The 24,525-nt window shown below is 35.6% G+C and overlaps 1 protein-coding gene across 2 annotated transcripts in view; it reads left to right on the top strand.

The window, feature by feature from the left end:
* The window catches only part of LOC146002686 (uncharacterized), a 533,571-nt gene that overhangs the window by 77,167 nt on the left and 431,879 nt on the right, over positions 1–24,525 (top strand). For both annotated transcript variants that reach the window (XM_083140646.1, XM_083140647.1), the window contains exon 2: positions 13,492–13,566. The gene's annotated coding sequence lies outside the window, so the exon portion shown is untranslated. The remainder of the gene's footprint in view (positions 1–13,491; positions 13,567–24,525) is intronic.

The raw sequence follows: 24,525 nt of genomic DNA, 5'->3' as shown, positions 1-24,525 counted from the left end.
TGACAAACCCATAACTGTCCTGGTTCCAGCACTTGCTGCAAAACTTGGAAAAATCATTGTAGCTCAAGTCCCCACCTACATATTCATCATGTATATGTTTGAGGTTGGTATGATCTTGATGAAAGACACATATAAAATTGCTGTTGTCTCGGATCAGCTGCTTCGGTATTTTAGAAAAAGTCTGTGCCAGGTAGAAACAATCAATGTTTTTGTGTCGGCCCTGTGTAAAGAAATTTCTAACCTTGTTTTGATTATCCAATATAATGTCATCAAACACAACAACAGAATTATCGAGACATTCATGAAGTGGCTTAACATCTGGTTCAAAAGTGGCTATATCCAATCCATCATATAGCTTCATCAGCTGCTGATATTTTAATTGTTCCAAGCTCTTAGAGAAGACATACAAGTGCCTGTTTTTCCAGTCTAACCAGTTGGGTGCCAATAAAAAATTATCAACCACTAGTGTAGTTTTACCACAAGCAGATGGCCCAACAATAAGACACCTAATATTATCAGGCAGCAAGTTGCTTTTTCTCTTATTCTGCTGTTCAGGTTCTGGCAGCCTTTTTATAACATCCCAGGTGCTCATATTATTATTTTGTTTGCATCGATCCAGCTGTTTTCCGGATGACCCAGCCATTTGACAAATAACTTTTTGCCTTTTCTGCGGATGATTTTTTCTATGAGATATGTGTCAGGCTGTTTAGTTTTGCTGAGTTCTTGTTCATAGAATCTGCCTTTGAGAATTTCTCCTCGGTGATCTTTTATTATATATGTGTTAAGGGTCCCGGGTTTAACTTGAACTACTGTAAATAATTCAGTGCTCCAGTTTCTAGTAAAGCCTCTTTTGAATAAGTGCTTATATTTGCTGATTCTTACTTGATCACCCACCCTGTATTTGGCCTTTCTTGTTGTTGGCTGGTATCTAGGATAATAAACAGTCCTGATCAATTTTTGCTCATCAGATGAAGTTACTTCAGAGGGTTTCATGTTGATTGTGGAATGGATAGAGTTGTTATATTTATGTAGAAGTTCTGGAAGAATATTAAGCCATTTATAATTACCTTGAAGTGTAAATTGTTTATACATAAGATTTTTTAAGGTTCTGTTGAATCTCTCTACAATTGAGGCTTTGAGATCACTGTAACTCGAGTAATGTTTTATTGCCTGGCTTTTAATAAATTGTTGAAACACTGAATTATAAAATTCTTTGCCATTATCTGTTTGCAAATAGCGCGGTGATCTTCCACTCTGATTGATGATTGTCCTGATGGCTTCTGTAACACATGTTCCAGTCTTGGATTTGAGTGGCACAGCCCAGGCAAATTTTGAAAATGTATCTATTACAGTGAGTAGATACTTGTAGCCCTTGTTGATTTTGTCTAAGTTTTTCAACTGTCCACTTGACAACTCAATCAAGTCGCTCTGCCATAAATCATCTATGCCCTTTGTGACTACTGGCAGTCTCTTAAAATTATGTCTGGCTTGTCTGTGTAATTCATCAACAACTAGACATAATATGTAAACAAGAATATTGCAACTATGGGGTGTTCAGCAGCTGAGACTGCAGGATTTTCTAAATATAATTTGTCTCCAATATGTATTTTAAATTCCAGAGATCCATCATCTTCAGTATAGGCTGTTTCTAATGTATTGGGGTCTGTAAAATCCTCTAACTCTACACTGGTGATTTTTGGTTTGTTGTCAGCATTTGTTATTGATAAGGTAGGGTAGTGGTGTGCCTGTGGCTGATGCCAATATTTGATCTTGATTGGTCTCAGTGTGCCCCCAACAAAAAACTGGTAATAAAATTGTGCAGGGGACAGCATATATATTTTGCCACCTGGTGTAAATGGTGAATCATATTCTTTGTTGGGGATGCTGTACAATTCAAGAATTACTGAATGTTTTGGATTCTCGATTATGCCTGTTATTTCTTTTTCTGCTGTAAGCAATCTGCTTGTTACAGATTCAAGGTGCTCATTGATGGTCCTAACAACATCATCATGGCCCGGCTTGATTTTTATGTCCACAACGAGTTTCTTGTATTGTTGCACAATCTCTTGAAGCTGGGTGGCAAAAACAGACAGAGCATTTGCTTGATTGGATTCCATGGTTCCTAGCTGTTGCTTGATATTAGCTACAATTTGCTGTAAATTTTCAACAACTGCCAATTTTGAATTTTGAGCAGTAAGATCATGGACCTGTCTTCTGATATCCTCAAACAGGGCATGCAGTTCATTAATATGTTGATTGGTTGGTAGAGTGGCCACTGTCTGAGTGAGATGTTTGATCTCTGCTTGGATATTCTTGATATCTTCTGATTTCAATATCCTATTCACAGCTCTCTTAATATTTTTAAGTTCCTGTGATGTGGGAAGATTTGATACTGTATTTTGCAAAGATTCAAGTGCCAATTTCACATTGTTTAATTCAGAAGCATCAGCCACATTTTGCATAGCATTTTGGAGCAGGGCTATATCTGCCTGAGTGGGTGTGGATTGTTGTAAAATTTCAAGTTTTGTTTGGATATCATCGATCAAGTGATGAAAATGAGATAGTTCAGATTCAGTGTTGAGGTTTTCAAGTTTTGTGATCTGTTCCTGGACACTGACAAGTGTGTCTACAATACCAGGCAGGCAAGATTCTAGTACATTTGCCAAATCACTTTGCACTGCTGCTATTGTACCTTCAAGATGGGTTATGGTACTTTGAATTTTTCCAAAATCTTCATATGTTTCAAGTTGCAGCTTAATGTTGGCAACACTCCGAGTTATTGCATTCAAAGCATCAGAAGATGGCAAATTGTTCATAAAATTTTCAAGTGTCTCAATTTTTTCTTTAACCTCGGCTATGGCATTGTGTAGAGGATCCAGGTTAGGTATTTGGAGTGATTGAATCTGTTCTTTTAGAGTGGAAATCACTAGATCAAAATCTTCTTGTGATTTTATGCTTTTGACAATTGTTTGGAGCTGTGCCTGGACATTATTTATTTGCTCTTCCAGTTGCTGTTTCAATTGCTCAGAGTTGTTAGCCTGGGTCTTAAATTTGGCTTGAAGAGCTGCTACAGCTTCTTCTAAACTTTGAAAATTATCTAATGTTGCCAGATCAGTATATTTTTGAAGCAGCACTTTGAGTTCAGAATCAATTTTAAGAAGAGGGTCCATGCATTGTGATTGCAAATTTGTAATTTCTAATTGAAGACTGGCATTGAGTGTGGTTTGTAAAGCTTGTAAATCACTTCTTAATTTCTTGACTCTGACATCAAGCATCAGAATCTCATCACTGTGATCTTCATGTCTTGTATGGCCAAATATATCATTAGGCATTTTTGTTTTAATGGTTATTTATTATAGAGTATCTGATTCTTAATTCTATAAAAAAGGGTATAAGCTTGTCATATGATCCAGGGACCTCAATATATAAGCAGTCACCAGCAGAAACAGTATATACAGTGCCAGAAACCATGTTTGAGTGCTTAATTCTATAAATATTTCTCCCTACTGAAATTTTAACATCACCCTCAGGGGTTGTAATAAATTGTAATTGCCCACCTACAGGTAATTGGTAATGATTTAAATTATTGTTAAATATGTACAATATTTTGCCTGTTTCTTCATCAACATCTGTAAGTATGCTGTTCAGATGAATAATTAACAAGCCACTCAGTTTAGACAGCATATCAGGAGAGGGTTGTGGTGTGGGCAGGTCCATAATAGCCTGTTTCTTGAACCCAAATAAGTTCATAGGCATGTTTATTTATTTCAAATCATGCTCTGTAATTGGGCATTGTTTCCCAATTTTCAAATCACAATGCCCCCAAGGTAAAGTATGTATGCAACATGATAAAATGCATCTCTTATCATCATGTGGGTCCAGAGCCACTTTTCTTACAATATTGCTAGTCAACAAGTGATCCTCACTCTGAATTCTGGATTCTGATGTTTTGATTGAATTCTGGGATTTGATGCAATTTTTATAATCTTCAAATTCAAGATCTTTTTCCACAGTTACTTTGCCAACGCCCTTGGCCTTTTTGGCAGCAACACCACTACATGTTTTAAAACTATACACCTTGGCACTTAACCCAGCAAATTCCACAATAACATCACCAAGTGTCTCATCTTTTAACTTGCCAGGCACCTTTTTGTTGTGGGGTTGAATTTTTGTATGTTCACTGGTATCAAAGTATTGAAACAATTCAGGCTGTGACATATCTTGATAAACATCTTCTGTTTGAATATCAAGAATAAAACTATCCGTGTCCATGTACAATAATTTTACACGATCACCATAAAAAGGTTTCAGCACATCATAATACAATATTAACATATGTAATTTGGACAATTCCAATATCACAGCCCCTACATAAATAGGTTTATCAAATTTGATCTTTGTTTTTTTCATGTTGAAAAGTGCCATGTGCTCATCATAAATTCTTCTATAATTGAAGTTGGGCTTTGCAACCAATTTTTTGCTCAGGCTGGGGTCAGTAATTATTTTAACATCGGTATGTTTCCTGACATTTTCAATAGTTTTGCCATACACTGAATTCACCATCAATTTAAACAAGCCCTTATCAAATTGGCTCTTTGCAGATGTTCGAAGCTCTGTATTTGTATCAATATATGGTTTCAACCATCTTGAGTGCCTGAACCTCAAAACTTTGCCAACTTTGGTCACTTGAACACCATGTTTCATCAGGAACTGGAGGTTTTTGTAATATATGACATATCCTTGTTTCGGCTCCAGAGTCATCATGAGCTTCTTCTGTTTAGAGCCAGGTGAGCACTGAACCTCGGGAATTGGGGGCAGATCAGAAAATGTATTGTGCAAATCATCAGGAATTGTCAGATCAACCTCTAAGAAGAGGCCATAGTCACTGTCATCAAAATCCTTAAGATCCTCAATATTGAAATCTTCAACCCATTCAAGCCCTGCATATGGCAATTTATCCATCATGGCATGACCATAGAGGCTGTTTGCATCTACATACGTTATATAATTTGATGGCCGTGCTGGATCATAATCAGGCATATATTTGTTATTTGCTCTGGCATATCTCTGAGAACATTGCACCATCCCTCCTCTTATACCTTTCTCCATAAACAGATACGTATCTTGATCGTGGATCAGATCCAAATGCATGTTAGTGTTCAAAAACGTTGCAGACCATGCTAGGCCCGGGGCACTGAAAAAATATATTGGATCCAGTTTATAATTTTGCATAGAAGATTTTCTGAATACCTGCAATATATCAGCTAAGAGGGTGACATCAAGTTTCGAATATGCCATGTGATAATCACGAAATGTCTTGCATTTTAAATTGTTCCACATCAATTGGGCATGGTGATAATCTTCATCAGTGATTCCAGATCCTCTGATTTTGCTGTAAAACTCTTCTTGTGGTGGCAGAGAACACTCATCAAATTTAGAAAAATCTGTAACATAGTCATATGGATATACACCCTTCCGCCTAATTAATTTCAGGTCCTGATTTGGAAACAATGCACGTGTGATTTTGAATTGATCATCAGGTAATTGAGTGGCCAGTGTGGGCAGGCTAGCAGATAAAAATCTGTAAGAATCAAGAAATCTTATGTGAATAGAAACACCATCAACTTTAATTATTTTGCTAATAGATATATATTTCTCATCATTTTCAGCTAAAATGTTTAAATTCTGCTTCTCAAACCCCTCATATCTGATCAGATGATGGAAATCATAATTGGATGCTCCATGGCAAAATATGGGGACAAATCTTGGTCTCTTGATCTTAATATTACAGCTATTACACAGGGCTATTAAGAATTTACCATCTGTATGAGAATGGTGATGAACCTTGATATTTGTATCTGAAAATTCAGAATCACATACCGGACATTTTTCTGCATTGTTGAAATCCTCAATCTGTTTCTCTGTTAAAGGCAACATAGGCTTTGATTTTAATAAGATGTTAGATGCTATGTCACGGCACTCATTTTCTATTCTATGTGCAAATATTTTGATGGCATTTGGTCCCATGTATGAATCTTTTTTGGTAACAACACCATCCCGTATAACTATATAACAAAAACTGGAAGGTTCATGTTGCTGGTATGGTGTACTTGAAGATTCCTCGGGATCTGGATTGCAGAATGCAAGAGGTTTGAGGTTCGATTCAAAATCACAGACAATATATGCTGGGTGTTCCGACAAGGCTTCAAACTTTTTGAATTTGCAATTTTCACTTGGATTAGGCATCACCATATGAACAGGTTTATGGTTCCCACAATATTTCAGATGCTCAATTAACTTGTTTTTAGCAATTTCTGCATTTTTTTCACGAACCCCATTTACCATTTTTTGACCATCAAATACAGTTAAACATCTTCTGCACAACTTGAATATTCTATTAGATTTGTCTAGTTGTGTTCTGACTAAAGCTTCAAGATTATGTATCAAAGTGTAATGATATGTGCCATCCCCTTCAATTAAGAGCAGATCAATCGGAACAGCAGAATCATCATCAAATATACTTATTCGGAGAGGTGCTATCAAGCAATTGCCAGTGGAACAAATAAATACATTAATAGATAATTGTTTACCATTGATGTGCCTGGCCTTTTTTTCAAATTTATCAATATTCTGAACAGACATTGGATATTCCAAACCCTCCATTGCATCGTCAAAAAGATGTTCATGCTGTTTGTAATAACTTATTCTCTCAGGATTCCTTGAAACTGGAAACAAAACAGCTAATATACACCATAAAAAGCATTTCTGGTCGGTATTTTTTATATTAACCACGGCTTGTTTGTTTTTAATATTGGCAGGTAATGGCAGATATGTAGAACCTTGTAATGGGCAGAATTCAGAAATATTAACATATAACTTGTGTGATGAACCGCATAGGCTCCATCCTGACTCTTTTGCAGCAAATTCAGAGTGTTTAATATTTAATTGATTTATCAAGCTGCTTATTATTGTGTCTGAATTTGTATTTGAATATACAGGTACAGTTTCTGTTATGTGGGGCTGTATAAATTTTGTGCTATTTGGCTTCTTATATTGTGTATACAATTTGAGGGACAGTTTATAAGAGCCATTTTGTGCATTTAGAATTGCCTGGAGATCAGAATTTATACTGTTCAAGAAATTCTCAATACCACATCTTGGTTCTGATACAAACCGGTGATCCCTTAATTGGCCGTTAAAACTGCTACGGATGGGTTCATAGCGTGGCTGTTTTGCAGGTCCAGCATTAACAAGTGCTTCATGCTTCCTTTTCAGACCAGATGTAGATGGTTGTGTTTTGACTGTGCAGAGCAAGTATCTCTATGTTTATATGTGAAATATTCCATGCTATATTTTCTATTGCATTTGGGGCAAATTTTTGTGGGAGTTCTGTATTTGTCTGGGTTACAAATCTTTTGGTGCTTAGCCCAATTGGGGCTGGATATATTCTTATTGCATTGATTACAATGTTTTTGATTCGGCATTTTTTGTTGTTGTTTATTATATACAATTTCTTGGGATTCAGATCAAAACTTTATGCTGGATCAGTTGGGTTCAACACTGTGCTTTGTGTGTGTGTGTATGTGTGTATGTGTGTATACACTTAATATTTTTGGCTTTGGTATTTATATACAATTTCTTGGGATTCAAATCAAAACTCTATGCTGGATAAAAATATCAGGTGGCTTCAACACTGTGCTTTGTGTGTGTGTGTATGTGTGTATGTGTGTATACACTTAATATTTTTGGCTTTGGTATTTATATACAATTTCTTGGGATTCAGATCAAAACTTTATGCTGGATAAAAATATCAGTTGGGTTCAACACTGTGCTGTGTGTGTGTGTGTACGTGTATATGTGTGTATACACTTAATATTTTTGGCTTTGGTATTTATATACAATTTCTTGGGATTCAGATCAAAACTTTATGCTGGATAAAAAAAGCAGAAATAGGCCACAACTTGGCCACACGTGGACCGGAAGTGGACCGGAAGTAGGCAAACCGGAAGTAGACCGGAAGTAGACCGGAAGTGGACCGGAAGTGGACCGGAAGTAAATATGTGTGGGTGGGTGTGGGTGGGTGTGGGTGTGTGTTAATACGTTTGGCGTAGTTTCAGGTGTGGTCAAAAAAATATGAGGAGGGGCATATTTTTGACAGAATTATGGACAACAATCTCACAGAAGTGCCTTTTGTAAGTGTAGGCAAATCAATCTGAGGGGGGGTCATACTTTCTCAGGAAATTCCCGAGGGCATTTTCACAAAAATCTTGGATTAGGCAGGGTTCCACACTTGAGCAAAAAGCTCATATGGGCATGTTGAGCCTGTTTTAAGTATAGACAAATCTGCCAGAGGGGGGTTCATACTTTCTCGCCCTGGTTATAGCATCAATTACACTACTTATATTCACGTAAAGACATGGAAGAAGAGGAAGAGAAAGAAACTAAAAATAGAAAGGAACCTGAAGAAAGTTAAGAATACGCTAAAAAGAGTCGACATAGATCAAATGGATTCTGATGCTACTTCGCCAAAGAGAAGGAAGAAGAAGACGAGACGGAAAAGACAAGGAGAGCATGCATTTGATGAAGATGTAGAACATAAGAAGAAGACTTGGCAGAAACCAGATTGGAAGAAGAGAGAAAAATGAAAGTAATTTCTTTACTGGAAGAAAGTTGGAAGAGGAGGAAAAAGAATCTTGAGAAGAATAGAAAAGAAAATAGAAGAAAGAGAAGAAAAGAAGAGGAAGGAAAAGAGAAACAAGATAATAACAAGCAACGAGTATCTGAAAGAATCGGAAGAAACTAGTATGACTGAATAGTGCAAAGGAAGGAGATGTTATGACTTATTTAGACTGGCAAGCAGATGTTTCTAGAATTAATCAAGTTCTATGAAAAAGTTCTAGTTCACCAGAAGAAAAATTCGTGGAATTATTAGTTTGGGCAAACATTAATGATATATTTGAAAGAAGAAAATTTTAGTTCTTTAATGTTAGTTCCTGTAAAAAGATATATAATACCCATCGTTGGAGGAAAATATATTCTGCAAGTTATATCTTAAGAAAGAATAATGACTGCGAATTTATGTCACCACCCTAATTGAACAAAGAGACTGATAGTGGAAGATCAAACCTGTAAAAGGAAAGAAGCCAAAGAAAGTAATATGGAAAATGGAAGTAAACTTTTCAATGTACGAACAGAAGAACGAAGATGATAGAACAGTTAGGCACATAAGGAAGTTAATCATGAAGAAAACTCTCCGGAAAAAGGAGAAGATAATATGAAAGAAGATCGAATAGTATCAGTAAAATAAATTCTTTGCAAGCTTAGACGACTAAAGGTCATCGTGTATTTAGAAAAGTGTAAAAGAAATGGGTTGTAATCCCAGAAGCTAAAGAAGAATCGGTTGTATTCCGAGAATGGGTTGTAATCCCAGAAGCTAAAGAAGAATCGGTTGTATTCCGAGAATGGGTAGTAATCCCAGAAAATAAATATATCTAGATACATGCTGATATGAAATTAAGGCTGATGTGAAGAAATATTGTAGCTGATAGAAATACGTAGATGATCAACTTAGAGAAGTGAGAGAGTTCTTTGAAACGGATAAATCTGAGCTAACTGATAATCTGTAGAGAGATTGCTGAAAGAAGAAAAGGGTGAAACTAAAATTACTATTTTGGCAAGACATCGTCAGGTAAAGACTATCTTGGAGAGAATAGACGAGCAGACTTGCAGGAGATGAACTATTGAAGAATTATATTTTATATCTAAAAATAACTTAAGAGGTCACGAATATTTCCGGAAAGTGGTGATAAGATATCTAGAAACGAAAAATAGAAAGAAGAGAGAAATGCGAGTCAATGAGAAGAGTCCAAGGAGATGTAGAGAAAGTGGAAAAATTTATCTAATTCCAAAAGATTTTTTCCAATATATAAATTTTTCATCCTCAAGGAGGGGGATATTGTGTCACGTGCCAGTTTCGACGACACAATGAATGTTGCAAGGAGGAATGGTTTCTCGGAAGCGACGATAGATGGCAGCACGCCATATAAAGAAGAGCAGAGCTCATTGTACAAACTAGGAGCGGAGAAGAGCTATTCTATATATTATAGTAAATAAAAAATATATAAAGGAAGAGTATAAAAATTATAGAAGGAGTGAATAAAATGTTGTATATAGTAATTTAAAAGAATTAAGAATATAGCCGCATATGAAACGTTTAGGAAATTTATTAAGCGAGCAAATGAGTTCAGAAATGTATCTCAATCTCTTTTTATTTTCCTGACGAGGAGAACATCATCAGTGTTTTGTTTGTTTGTCCCCGGTGGCGCTGTGTCAAATTAGACGCCCCGAAGCACTTTAGGGTTGCGCTTCTTTCTTAGTCGCACTGGGCCATTGGCAGCGCTCGTTATTAGCGATCCTGGTTATCCCCTTTGGTCGTTACATAGGAGGTGGCGCTAGTGTCAGTTTAGTCGGACCCTACTCCTTTATATAAGTATAGCTTGTATCGTTTGCCAAAGAAACCGGGAAAGGGAAAGAAAACATATAAAGGGCATAAAGAAAAGGAAGCGAGACGACGCAACTAGATTTCTTATATATAGAAGAAATAATAAAAGAAGTCTTTTCCATAATCAAAAAAAGAAGAAGCCTATTCGATAATCAAAAGGAAAAGAAGAAGAAGCTTTTTCCATAATCAAAGAAGAAAAGAAGAAGAAGCCTTTTCAAAGAAGAAAAGAAGAAGAAGCCTTTTCCATAATTAAAGAAGAAGAAGCTTATTTCCATAATCAAAAGAAGAAAAGAAGAAGAAGCCTTTTCCATAATCAAAGAAGAAGAAGCCTATTCTATAATCAAGAGAGAGAAGAAGAAGCTTTTTCCATATTAAAAGAAGAAGAAGCCTTTTAAAAGAAGAAGAAGCCATTTAAAAGAAGAAGAAGCCTTTTCGATTATACATATACATATATTTTCTCTGTATTTTGTCAAGTTCTCAGAATATAGATCCGCATTTTACTATATCCTCTTGGCTATAAAACGCTTTCTTATTTGGAATTCTCAAACAAAGAACCTATCCCCCTGAGATTAAGATATCTGTAGCCGTGGTAAATAACATCTAAGTACGTACCCACAAGGGGCGTAGCATTAGTGGCGCCCATAACGTGGAGCTTTACCTTATCCACGAATGAGAGGTAGCAAGGGGGTCATCCCTAATCAGCACACGCGTCACCAGAAATATTTGTAGAGAGCCATAGATAAATCTTCATTAGTACAAATAATAATGACAATAATAATTATTGTTATTTTACAATAATATATTATATGTTATTAAAATATACCAATTTCAATCCAAATTTAGTGTTATTATTACATAAATGGGGAGACATTGCTACTCGATCCACCGTATCAGTGAATATCTAGCACTATTGTTGTTCATTATTATTCTTATATTTTGTACAGTTAATGTACTGAAAATCATAGTTATTGTATTTTCTTATTAACTTTGACACAATCGTTCAAGAAAAGGCTTTAACAGTTAGTGGTAAATTTTACTCATAAAGTTTATATTCTGTGACCTCTCACAAATAAATCTATACGTTTTGGAAGCTGTGGATCCATTTATTCTTTGGATTAAATGGTAGAATATACAAATATAACCAGGTTCCTCTATTATACACTAAATTTTTTCGATGAAATGCAGATTTTACTGTGGTTATAACTTAACTTTATTTCTGTTATTAAGAATAAAAATAACATTTAAATTAGATATTTGTAGGATTTGGGGGAAGCGCTTCAGCTACGTGCCCGAGTGATGCTGATGTTAGATTCGTGAAGGTTTGATTGATTCGGTTTATTTTATCTCCATTTATGCCACTTTTGGCTAACCGCGAAGATGTGGATGAGTGATGATAGGATGAAAATTATGAACGGACACTCACTAAGAACGTCAGCATTCGAAACCGGAACCTATGGTGTCGTGGCGCGTTGTGCTAACCATTCGGCCTCTATGGTCGCCGTTTCCCGTTTTTGCAAACTAGAATATTGATTATCGAACGTGATATTATTATTATTGTTATCATTAATCTATTTGATACATAGGAAATAGGATACACTGTTAGAAATCTAGAGATTTAGATAATAGATCATCAATATATATGTGTGTGTGTGTGTGTGTGTGTGTGTGTGTGTGTGTGTGTGTGTGTGTGTGATGTAAATATACAGGGTGTTTCCGGGCTGATGATACAAACTTTCAGGGATGATGGAGAAGGGCACATGTATCAATTTGAGATAAGGAACCCTTGTCCGGGAACGACTTAGTCGAAAGTTATAAGCGAAAATCTGTGTATGAAGATGTAATACTTTTATTACCTGCACAAGTTTCACAAGCTGCTACATTCACAACAGTTGTTGAAAGTGGCGTCCACCAGCTTCGCTGCAGGCATGACAAGACAGTCTTGTGTACGAGAAACCTGTAGTAGACTGAAGAGGATCTCCTGGCAAGAGTTCTCGCTGCGTGTGACATTGTTCGAACGACCCCGGGGTTGTTCCAACCGGTACACCAGAACTTTGTGCGACGATGTCATTCCTGAAAGTTTGTATCATCAGCCCGGAAACACCCTGTATATATCCAAGCGTAACGTTATCGGTTCCTATTTTTTTGAAGAGGAGTGCGTAGCGATAACAGTGAATTCCAATCGTTACACGCACATGATCCAAACATTTTTTTTCTGCCAGAACTAGAGATGTTGAACTTGAAACAAGATGTGTGGTTCCAACAAGATGGGGCTACAGCCCACACAGTCAAATATTCCATGAACATCCTACGGGGATTGTGGTCACTTGATTTCCAGGTTCGGAGATGTGGCTTGGCCTCCCCGATCTCCCGACCTGAGTATGTGCAATTTCTATCGGTGCGGGTATTTAAAGGACCGAGTTTACGTCGACAAACCCCGTTCATTAGACGAACTGGAGACAGTTAGCTATATTCGTAGGGAGATGCAGCCGATCACTCAGGAGACATTGGAATGCGTGTGGGGCAGCTTCATCTCTCGACTGGAAAACTGCATTATGGAAGATTGACATCACCTTCCAGATGTGATTTTTTCTACGTAACACAAATGGCATTACTTCCCACACCTATTCAAACCCCAGGAATAAAGTTTGGTGTCACATTACCTGTATACTGTTAATTCAAAAATGAGTACACTTCCCTGTGTCACCCTGTATGTGTGTGTGTGTGTGTGTGTGTGTGAAGTAAAATTTCAGCTTATTATTATTGTTATCATTTGATACATAGGAAATATGATACACTGTTAGAGATCCACGACTAGATCTTATACAAAATTTTCATTATTTAAGCAACAAGATTTCGGGGAGAAATGGATTGTGTGATTAAATGAGGAAAACTTATATCATAAAAATATGTATTATTTTGTATTTCTCATGTGACTTGATGCTGTCGTGCATTATTTAATACTTAGACACAAACTATTATTATTATTCTAGGTGGCGAGTTGTTAAGGATAACACCAACATTCCCAGCTACAATACAAATGTTGCAACCGTAACTGCACCGAATAGGTAAGTACGACTTTCTATGTTTTATTGAATAATTATGCACTGAACAATTGTTCGCTAATTAATATTTCGGGGAGGCTTAAGACTATCGATCTTCCACTAATTGCGCAACTGTCAATGACTATGTCTTAGTAGAATTTGTACTATCGTCCTTAATGACAAAATGTAAGACATCAAGTCAGATTGAAAGTCATCAAGTCAGTTTGAAAGACCTCAAGTCGGATTGAAAGTCATCAAGTCAGATTGAAAGTCATCAAGTCAGATTGAAAGTCATCAAGTCAGATTGAAAGACGTCAAGTCAAATTGAAAGACTTCATGTCAGATTGAAAGACATCAGTCAGGTTTTAAGACATCAAATCAATGGTAAGACGTCAAGTCAGATTGAAAGACATCAGGTCAGATTGAAAGTCATCAAGTCAGTTTGAAAGTCATCAAGTCAGATTGAAAGTCATCAAGTCAAAATTGTAGATACCCAGTGATGATAAGATGATATCGGTTATAGTAGAATAATATAGTTATGTTACTAGGAAAGTACAATATGTACACATTTTGAGGTAAGAAGTAATTAATTTCTTAATCAATTCTTGTGTATATAAGAATCCGAAATTTACAATAAATAACACTAATAGATGTGTTTTCAAGCACACTGCACCGGAAAGTGAACTTTTCTCAAATTTCCATACAATTTTTTGTTTCCCTGGTAGAACACATCCGGGAGAAAGAGGATGTCTGGTAATCCTACACATATAACTCGCAGCCATGATTTAGGTTATTTTACGTAATTCATCGGCACACACACATTGGATATGTAATCCAAATATTATTAAAATACCTGATAACTAGAAATATCCAAGTGGCTTCCAACAGTCAGTACAGACTGTCTAGAGAAGAGTGGGGAACAAAATGTAAATTAGACAATTATTTATTGAGAACTGAATATGAATTGGCATTTGAAAACTTCATCCTGATATACAAAAAGGGTCTTAATTACAGCCCTTCCAAACCATTTTCCATAATTACTCTTGATATGTTGAACCTGTTACACTTCAGCCAGAGATGCTCGTTATAGCTTTGTATTAGTCTTGTTGTGACTGCGAGGACAGATGTCCAGGCTTCCAGACGCGGTATTGTCCAGGCGGTACTGTAAGAAAGTTGACCGGATATGAAATATGAAACCTTTAAACTAGATGGAGTGGGTTTATCTTGATAGGAAATACCAATATGCAAGGTGACAACATGTCCAAATGAATTGCTATTCATATCTTCGCGTCAACATGTAGAGACAGATGACATATTGTGCTGATGATTCACCTGCTCCAGGTTGTACTGATAATCATCAGAAATCAGAAACCTTTTTTTAGGGGGGGGGGGCATGTAACCATTTCTTTCAGTCCGTAGCGCACAATCGTCATTATATATTACATAAGAAGCTTACAAAGTTTCCGACATGTGCACAACTATCATTAACGGGCTGCCTGAGTTTGTAACGACACAGAAAAAACAAAGTTTGTTTACTGCTAATTGGAAAGTGCATTAGAGAAATCTATTGATACTAATGGTCTTTTTCCTCCGCGGTTTTTTGCGGTAATTAATGCAAGGTGGTTATTATTGAGGAGAGCCGTGGAGCCCTAAACACCATGTCAATTAATTAGTGTTTCCTTCTATCTCTTATGATAACTTAATTGTCCAGTTGTTATTGTTGCAGGCAGCGGAGTAGATGCGGTTGGTTCTTTGTTTCCGCTTTTTCCCCTCGAAGGTCTTGAACTCTGTGACGTCGACTTATAAAAAGAAGGGGGCGAGAAATCATAAATCATATATAGTCTCCAACAAGGAAGAATTTACAGAAAACATGACTATGTTTTTGAAAATATGCTGGTAGATTCATTTTTTTCATTTTTTTTAGCAGTTCAATCTTTTTTTTTAATAATTCCTGGCTGCACGTATGAATAAAATGCAAAGCAATAAGAAACCATGGGTTCTAGGTTCGAATCTAGCTTATTGCATGGATGTTTCATTGTTCATTCTTCATCAATTGGCCGTCATCGCCTTGTAATCAAGGGGTTCGATACCCGGTGGAGTAACAAGTTGTTCGGATCCCACTTTAAACTGTAGGTCCAGTCCCGATTAGCCTTGCTGTGCATAAAGTAGACTTAAAACAACAAATCAATCATCAATTGGCTGCTCAATCTTCATCGTTAATACTATTTAGGCCTACATAATGAAAAAGGTTTGAAATAACCAAAAATAGTTTCAGGCAGTCAAACATTAAATAGGTGATAAGTAGAGCCCGGAAGTTTGGCAAAATGCCTCTTTTTATCTACTGCATATATTGATAAATTTTTTTCCGGATATACGTTTCTTATGTTGTTTCGAATGTTTTGGAAGCCCTTTCATTTTGCCTATTTGGGACTCCATTGCCTATTTTTAATTATAATGCCTTTTTTTGCCTTTTTCAATGAAATTTGCCATTTTTTTTAAAAAAAATATGTGTATAAATTATTTTTCTTCCAAAAAACGTTGTTGGCATTTATTTTTCTTCCGTTTATTATGTGAATAATTTTCGCCTTATTTAAGTAATATTGAACTCACGCATGTTTCAACATTGCTGAAGGAGAAAAGTGTGAGAAAAATGTATTTCATGCTGAGTCAGGATATTGCCTTTCGGTTAACATTGTAAGATACGCACAGCCGAAGGGCTCGTATCAATATCAATAAATATCAAATATTAAATATCAAATAACATTTCTTGTGCATGATTGACTGCTGAAGAGATAGGGAACCTGGATATCAGCAGCTATATATTATGCTAACAACCTTCAAAAAATCAGTGAGGTGATCGATGCTCTTCCAGAAAATGAAGTGGCTTCAATTCGTGAAGTGAAAAAACTCCTGTGCTATTCAAGTTTACTTTTGCACATTATGGTGCATTGTCAGAGACAATTACAATTATAGCATCCATGAAAATCTTCGAGGAATCTATGCGGCAGATGATGGAAGTGCCAGGAGAAAAGGGGTCAGCTGTTGCGGAAAAGTGCAAACGGGTAGTGAGTGCAAATGAGGACTTGAAACAATTGAAAACAATTTGTGATATTCTAAAAGGTGAAAATGCTGTTACCAAAATGAGTCCAGCTACATTAGCTTGTTATATGTATATGCTCCAATAACTTCTGTCGAAGTAGAAAGATCATTTTCTATTATGAAAAACATTCTCTCTGACAGACGACTATCAATGAATGTTGAGAACTTAAAAAGTACCTTGTAGTTATGTGCAATCAAGACGGAGAAAATTGAAATGCTCTTCCCAATTTAGATTTTAACATTTTGCCAGAAATTATAGATGAAAGTAAGCGACTTCTAAATGTGCCTTTTTTCGGTTTATTTTGCCTTTTTTTTCATTTTTAGTGCCTATTTACCACATTATAAATGCCTTTTTGCCTGCCTATTTTAACGAAAATAAATGCCTGAACTTCCGGGCTCTAGTGATAAGCAAATGATTTAATTCATCAGAACCAATGTATTTTAGTATTCGGGTTAGAGAATTATCAGAAAATTTTATGAACATTTTTATATTTAGTTCGTGGTCATGGGCGTCGGGAGGGGAAGGGGTCGACCCCTCCTACCTGGAAATTGGCATAGTTTATTTCAAACTACAAAAAGAAACAGAAAACTTCATATTTTTGTTGTTAATAACTGAAAAAAAGTTCAACTATTCAAACAGAATAATCGGATGCTTTATTTCCTATTCTAATTCTACTATTTAATCCAAATAATAATTTGTTTCACTGTTTTCAAAATTCCAAAAATTAGAGTGTTATGTGAGACGTCAAACAACAAACTTTATGACTATTATTTTGCTTGAACACGTTATGTAAAAAGTTAATAAAACCCAGAATAAGTGGCTGTGCATTTCAGTACACTAATTCTACGAAATTAAGAAGATAATGAGACAGTTGTGTTGGACATTCACAAATCTGGTGAATTGAGTTGAAAATTCTCGCCAAGAATAAAATAATAATAATAATAGTTTATTGTAAGTGCTGAGCACAGTATAAAACATAATATAGCACTAAGTCAAGTAAAAACAGAACACGGATAAAATATGTAAGATGTAGAATAACATAGTTAGAGCAAAATAGTTATATTTCAAGTTATAGTTTTCAACAAGATGTAATTAAATAAATTTGGAATAGAGTTAGTTTATTTTTATCATATTATAATAGTTATTATGGTGCAATACTAAGCATGGCAAAATTATTATTGTTACTATTTCCAACATTCAAGTTTTGTCAATGGGCTGAACCGCCCCCTTTCACAATTTCTGGTAATGTATGTTTATGGTTACCAAAATGTTTAATCATGCGTGTTTGTTTCTCAAAAAATCAGTTCTTTTCTGTGTAAAGAATTACAAATACTTTTTCGCATGTGTATTGCGACCATACATAGTTTTAGCACGCACCACATATGGACATTTAGCAATTAGAAATACACAAGTGTGCGAGAAGCTTTGTATCATTGAATACTTTCTCTTTCCTCTGCTATCAGCTGTCTCACTGCAACTTCGCGACCTGCTAACTTTTACTTACGTTGCAACACGTCCACAGGAAGAGCTCAAGTATGCTGAAACCTTTGTATTTACCATTTAAATCAGCAAATTACATCATAAACAGATACCTTGAGATTTTTATGACTGTTCTTGTAATCCCGTGTCACAACAGTAATAGTGAACGTTGTTTGAATAACGAACTATGAATGGTTGCCACCAGGCCCGTATCCAAGGGGCATGCCCCCCCCCCCCCCACCCTCGAGCCATGAAAATTTTTAATTTGAACGTATAAAAACCTACAAAAATTACGTTGACGGTTTTTCAAATCTTGCATGAATTTAAATTTTGTCCTTGCGCAAATGAATAGGTTGTTTCTGGACAGAGGCAGGCTCTAGAAGTCTGCAGTCTGCAATATTGGGCTATTTTAGTTCTATAACCATTGATGCAAGGCTATCAGACGTTCCGATTTAGTCGGGATAGCTAGTTCAATCCTTTTAATCCATGTCCCGACTTTTTAATCCATGTCGCCTCGGCTCGGACACCACTTGCTATAAGGGAAGAAAGACTCTTGCGCCACTACAGACATGGTTATGTAGGACTTTCTGCAGAATATTGTGTACATTATTAAAATTGTCTGAACTTTTTATGAGTTAAAAACAGTTGTTTGACATTTGACAAATAGGAACTCCTTAATTATTGAATGGTTTCTTCTTTTACAGTGTCTCTAATGTTTCACATAATTAGAATAGAGGGGAATTTTCTATACTCTTTACATTATGGAAGAAAGGTTCCTCAATGACTGCAATACATAACCAACCATATAAGGAGCATATATCTCTCCAACCGCACCGCAAGGTTTGTGATCCGTTTTCGCCACCACTGAACAGAAGGATAAAAAACTTTGTTTTATTTCTCCAACACCAGGGGTTTTCTGAAGCTGATGTCCATTCTGCCACTCAATGGCTTAGGGTTAATTAATATTATGTAAATAGGAAAATCCACATCACAGCAGAATCGTTACTGGATTTTTGGGGCAAAAAATTGCCTGAAGTACTTTTAACATATATTGTTATTTGTCCAAAACACTCAAAAAATTAAGTACATTATTATTTACGAAATTCTGTCAATCGAAAATTGTTTTACTGCAACTTTTCTTCTTTTGTACTTGTAATTGTCTTGAACATAAATACACAGTGGTGTGACCGTACAACAGACAACTTTCACAATGTGCAGAGGACATCAAGGCCAAAAAATTCGATCCTACGAGCCGTTGAAAATGTCATTTTCTATGCCACATGTATACAACCCTATTTAATAGCTTCTTGGTTGCCACTGGCATTTATTTTTAGTGTCGAATAAGATTCTGAAAGCAAAAATACACCAGACAGACAATATTATGCCAGCAGACACACTGCCAGGGTGAAGTCACTTAGCCGTTCCCTTCAGATAATTTATCTACAGGGTTTGCACTGACTCCAAAGTCCTTCACAACTGGAGGAGTCAGGAAAACAAGGCTAGGACTGAGGTCATTAGAAGCAAATGATTTTTTTTAAAAAAAAGCTTTCAAATCCTGGAATAGTCAGGGGAATTAAATGAATTTTGCTTGGCAGAATTTGTAACCGGAAACACGTTTCGTTTTATCTTCCCAACAATCTTCCTTTTTGGGTAATATTGCTTATAAAAAGGTTCTTTCATTTATTTTAAAAAATGTTCAACAAAGGTAATTCATTTGATTAAATTACAAAGTTGAAGTGTAACTCTTATTTTTTAGCATGTTGAAACATTACACAGTTATGTAAAATACCTGGAAAAGTCAGGAGCTCTGCAAAATGGGTGTGAACCCTCATCTATCAACCCCACACACATATGTTGCTTTTCGTAGGCTATTTGAATTGTTTGTATTATGCACACATGTAGTCTACCCGTATCATATATATTTTATTTGCTCTCTGACAGAAACAAAATGTCAGTGTCAACTGCATCTATTTGTTACGTGGTTGCATACATATAGGTTAGAAAATACTGTTCTTCAACATTTCGTAGCAAAATGAGCAAATTTCTGTAACCACCCTCTCCCATACATCCCCCTCCCCCACATATATATATATATATATATATATATATATATATATATATATATATATATATATATATATATAAAGGTTGTGCTATTTGATTTGATAGTTTATAAACTGAATTGCATTTCTATGACATGCATTATGTAACTATCGGAATTAATACTAGTTGTTTACTATATGTTCTTCTGTGCTTACGAGAAAGAAAGAAAGGGGCGGACTTTTGTGGGTCCTCGGTTCAGTGAGGAGTAGGGAGGGATTTATGTGGGAGAGATGTTATAATTTTGTTATAAATTGATGTTATAAATTTGATTACCAAAGATAATAACAAGTCATCGTTTTAATTAATGCAAAGTCATAATTGACATACTCACCACTATACCTACATTTGAAATTTGAAAGGTGTCAAACAACTTGAATTGTCTCTTCTCCAACACAGTAAGGGATGAAATTAGTGTAATTGAACCTAATATAATTTTCTATCAATTTCCTTGGTCGAATGTATGTACCATATATTGGTATTATTGGAATTAATAGCATGATTTTCTTCTGCTCCGGCTTATACCAACCTTCCTCTCTCAGTCTCCCCCCCCCCCCCCCGTCCCTTGCTTTGTCCACCATACACGACGAAAACAAGTTGTCATAATTATTATTTGCTTTTATAGCCACTATTATTATCACTTTACAATTGCACAAAGCTTCTCCGTTAATCAGTTTGCATTTCTTTTTCTTGTGAGTGTGTGGTGTCGATTGCTACGGCAATCTTCTTATGTACAAATGTAAATAAACAAATAAGCCTTGTGTGTTGAAGAAGGTTGAAGAAGGGATTTCCCCCCAACCAACAATCTTGGCCTCAAAAATCCCCCACCAAAAAGTTCCTGGTGGAGAGATTTTGTTATAACAAACAAAAGATAAGCAATTACTTTTAATTTCAAATATACTTTACAAAGAGTAATATCGAAAACAGACACAAATTAGTGTAGTTGTGAGTATTGAATGCTTTCTCTCTCAAGTGATCATTAACAAATCTACATCAATACGCACAATAAAAGTAAAACAAGAATGCAAAACAATAATAACTATGAAATCTAATTGATTTATCATAAAGCACAAACTAAACAAAAACTTACACATTGTAAAACCACTTGAACTATTTCATAATTTATTAACATCTTTAACCAGTTAGTAATTTCTTAATTCTGCAAAAAGATTTAATAACACACTTTATATCAATTAAGGAATTATTTAGCTGCTTTCCAATATCTGATATGTATAAAAGTAACAAATTAATTTCCTTTATGTAATTAATAATAATAGTAATAATATATTCTAATTGAGTAATTTATTTTTACTTTTAATAACATTACAGATGTGTATCGTATAATTTACACATATGTTTGTGGGGAGGGGGTTTGTAGATGAAGAACTTTCTCCCCCCCACCAGATTTCAATGATTTCGCACCCTAGAGTAAACAATATCGCATTGTTTTTGGGAGAGAGAGAAAGAGTGATAGATAGATGCATCTGAAAGTTAAACGAAATTCTTTATTCTTTTTAACATTGATATTTTTCTCATTATTTTAATATATTTTATTTTTTGAGGACACATTCAGCACCCTGACACCCCTCCCCACCCCCGGTGTACATGCCCTTGACTGCAAAGTGAGGAAAGATTTATTTATTTAAGTATTGGATTACACTGCTGAGAAACAGAATACAAGGCTTGTATACCAGTTTATTACAATAGATAAATGTCATATACACGATATACATAATAAAAAATAAATAAATATACTACATGATAAAATATACTAAGAACACCAATTTATGTTGAAATAAAAGAATTGCATATTAACATATTATAATCATTGTACTAAAGCACACGTTAGTAGTAAAATTACACATGTAATTTTAATAATAAATATATAATGTAGCTATATACTTGATGACTGAAGTAAACTATATCGCAATGTTTTTGGGAGAGAGGCGTGGGGCATCTCAAGTAAGACAATATTCCTTACTTTCTTTTAACATGGATATTATTTTCGTTATTTTAATGGTTGTTTCTACATATATTTTTTGAGGACATATTAAGAGCTGCCAATATACCCTGACACCCCCCCACCCACCCGTGCGCACGCCTATGACTGCAATGTGAGGAAAGACGTACAATCTAGAATTCAATGTCATGTTTTTTACGATACTGGCACGTATTTTAACAGATTTGAAGTGCATGTGCACCTGATACGAAATTGATTCTTTGTGTGGATGCTCAGCGAATAAAAGTGAAGGCAACAGAAGAAGAACACATTTCGCGAAAGTGCATTCGAAAGTTTTCTTGTTCCCTTTACACGACCTTGTGCAAGGAGTGTTTTCCAAATTGAACTTTACGGTCCTATCCACGACTCAGCTTCGAAAGATAGGATTGGACGCTTCTCTACATTGAGACGAATATGAACGAACAGAAATTACATGGTTTCCGGGGAATGAAGTTACGCTCGCTTCTCAGCCGTGCAATTATATAGCTTCAAGCAGCGAGTGAAAGGGAACAGAGATTACCAAAAGCAGCTAATGGTACACGAAATGTTGCGCAAATTTCTTTCAATGTTTTCTGTGCAAGGGCGGATTGGTTAATACCAGTCATTATATTGAACAAGGTAGGCCGAATATTGTTTACTAGCGTGTGATTTGTCTTTCACTTATTCTTGCAGGACTTGTAGTAAACTTAATTCGTTCCTTCGCAGTGGCGGCGATTGGGGAGGTCGAGGGGGCAGTTGCAAATAATAATTTTGCCACTTATGCTCCCTCACTATGCTAAACCTTATGTACCAAGGGAAAGTATACTGTCTCCCCCTCCCCCCCCAGTTTTGGAACCCAATCGCCGCCACTGTTCCTTCGTTATTTTGTTTCGTTGCATTGTATAATGTATTTACCGCACAGTCTGCATTGTATGGGAAAAAAAAAGTCCAATTTAGTTTATGCAATACAAATCAATTGATACAACTGTGCGTGTAATTATTTCTTGCAACTACATTCGTAATGCATCAGCTTAAAATTTAACTTGGCGTTTAAGATGTGTATCAATGTATTTTTTAATTCAATCCAACTTTGATGCATTTCTTTCCATAATTAATTGACACGATTAATTGATGCGTTTTTCTTCTATTCTTCTAAAATCATTCTTGTTTATTGCTCTGGAAAAAGTTATCTCACACAGAAAGTTTAAAATTACTAATATTTAAGATGGTATGTTATATATAACATTATTTTCAATATTCCGATCAAGGAAACCTTGTTTGTAACAATCAGGATGAACTAATTTTATTTGAAGAATTCAAAATAATTCAATTTTATTCGTAAATAATATGATAAAAATGTTACTAAGATAAAAAACCAGATACATTTAATGTAAATCCAATATGTGATGCATTCAGAGGTTCGCCTGGAACTGCCGTTTGCGTTGCATTTACTTTTCTGTGCTTGAAAGCGCTTTGAAATTATCCCATCAATTATTACGGAAAAAATGTGTGAAACAATTAACAAAGAATACTCCGCATTTAGAGCCTCGTCCAAGTTGTGGAGGTGATATCATGAGATCTTTTGTTTGAAACTATCTTGTGAACAGTCAGCATTCGCAAGATCAGCTTTAGACGGAAGCATTTCTTTTAACATTTTTCTATCATAAATGCTTCCAAAAATTTTATATCTGATAGTAGTTTCCACGGAAGCATTTCATGGAACATTTCCGTTAGCTTTTGCGATCACAATGTATAACTTATACAGCACGAAAGGCACGTCGAGTTACGCCATCTATGGTGAGTGCACGGTGTTTACAATTGAAACAACTAAAGTATTCTTCCATACGTGTACAGTTAATGTTGTAATGTATGTATTTAAGCAGCGCCATTGTTTTGTAACTAATACCGTTTTATATTAAACATTATTCCTCTCGGTTGAATAGTTATCGGCTTTTAAAAAATTGAAGTGATACACTGTTTAAATCTCACCGCCATTACATATGCACTCGTGACCTAGAGGTCGCTTCTGATTGGTTATGCTACGGAAATAGGACTGATCCTGTCCTTGAGAAATGCCATGAAATATTCCATGGCATCTGAAATGCCATAACATTTTTCACTTTACACGGTAGCATTTTAGTCTTGGCGTAAATGTTAAGAATAATTCTAAGGAAAATGCTTTCGTCTAAAGCGGGCGGGCCGAATTGTCCATGAGGGCTTTCTTTCACTTAGAACTGGTTTGTTAACGGACCTCGATCGCATTTGACCGGATGACGTATGAGGTGTTTTTCGAATAATATAATTTGAATATTACAGTAAGAAAGAA

Source organism: Lepisma saccharinum, chromosome 18 (assembly GCF_977018435.1).
Source record: "Lepisma saccharinum chromosome 18, izLepSacc3.1, whole genome shotgun sequence".
Taxonomy (NCBI): domain Eukaryota; kingdom Metazoa; phylum Arthropoda; class Insecta; order Zygentoma; family Lepismatidae; genus Lepisma; species Lepisma saccharinum.
This window is presented reverse-complemented; position numbering and strand designations above follow the sequence as displayed.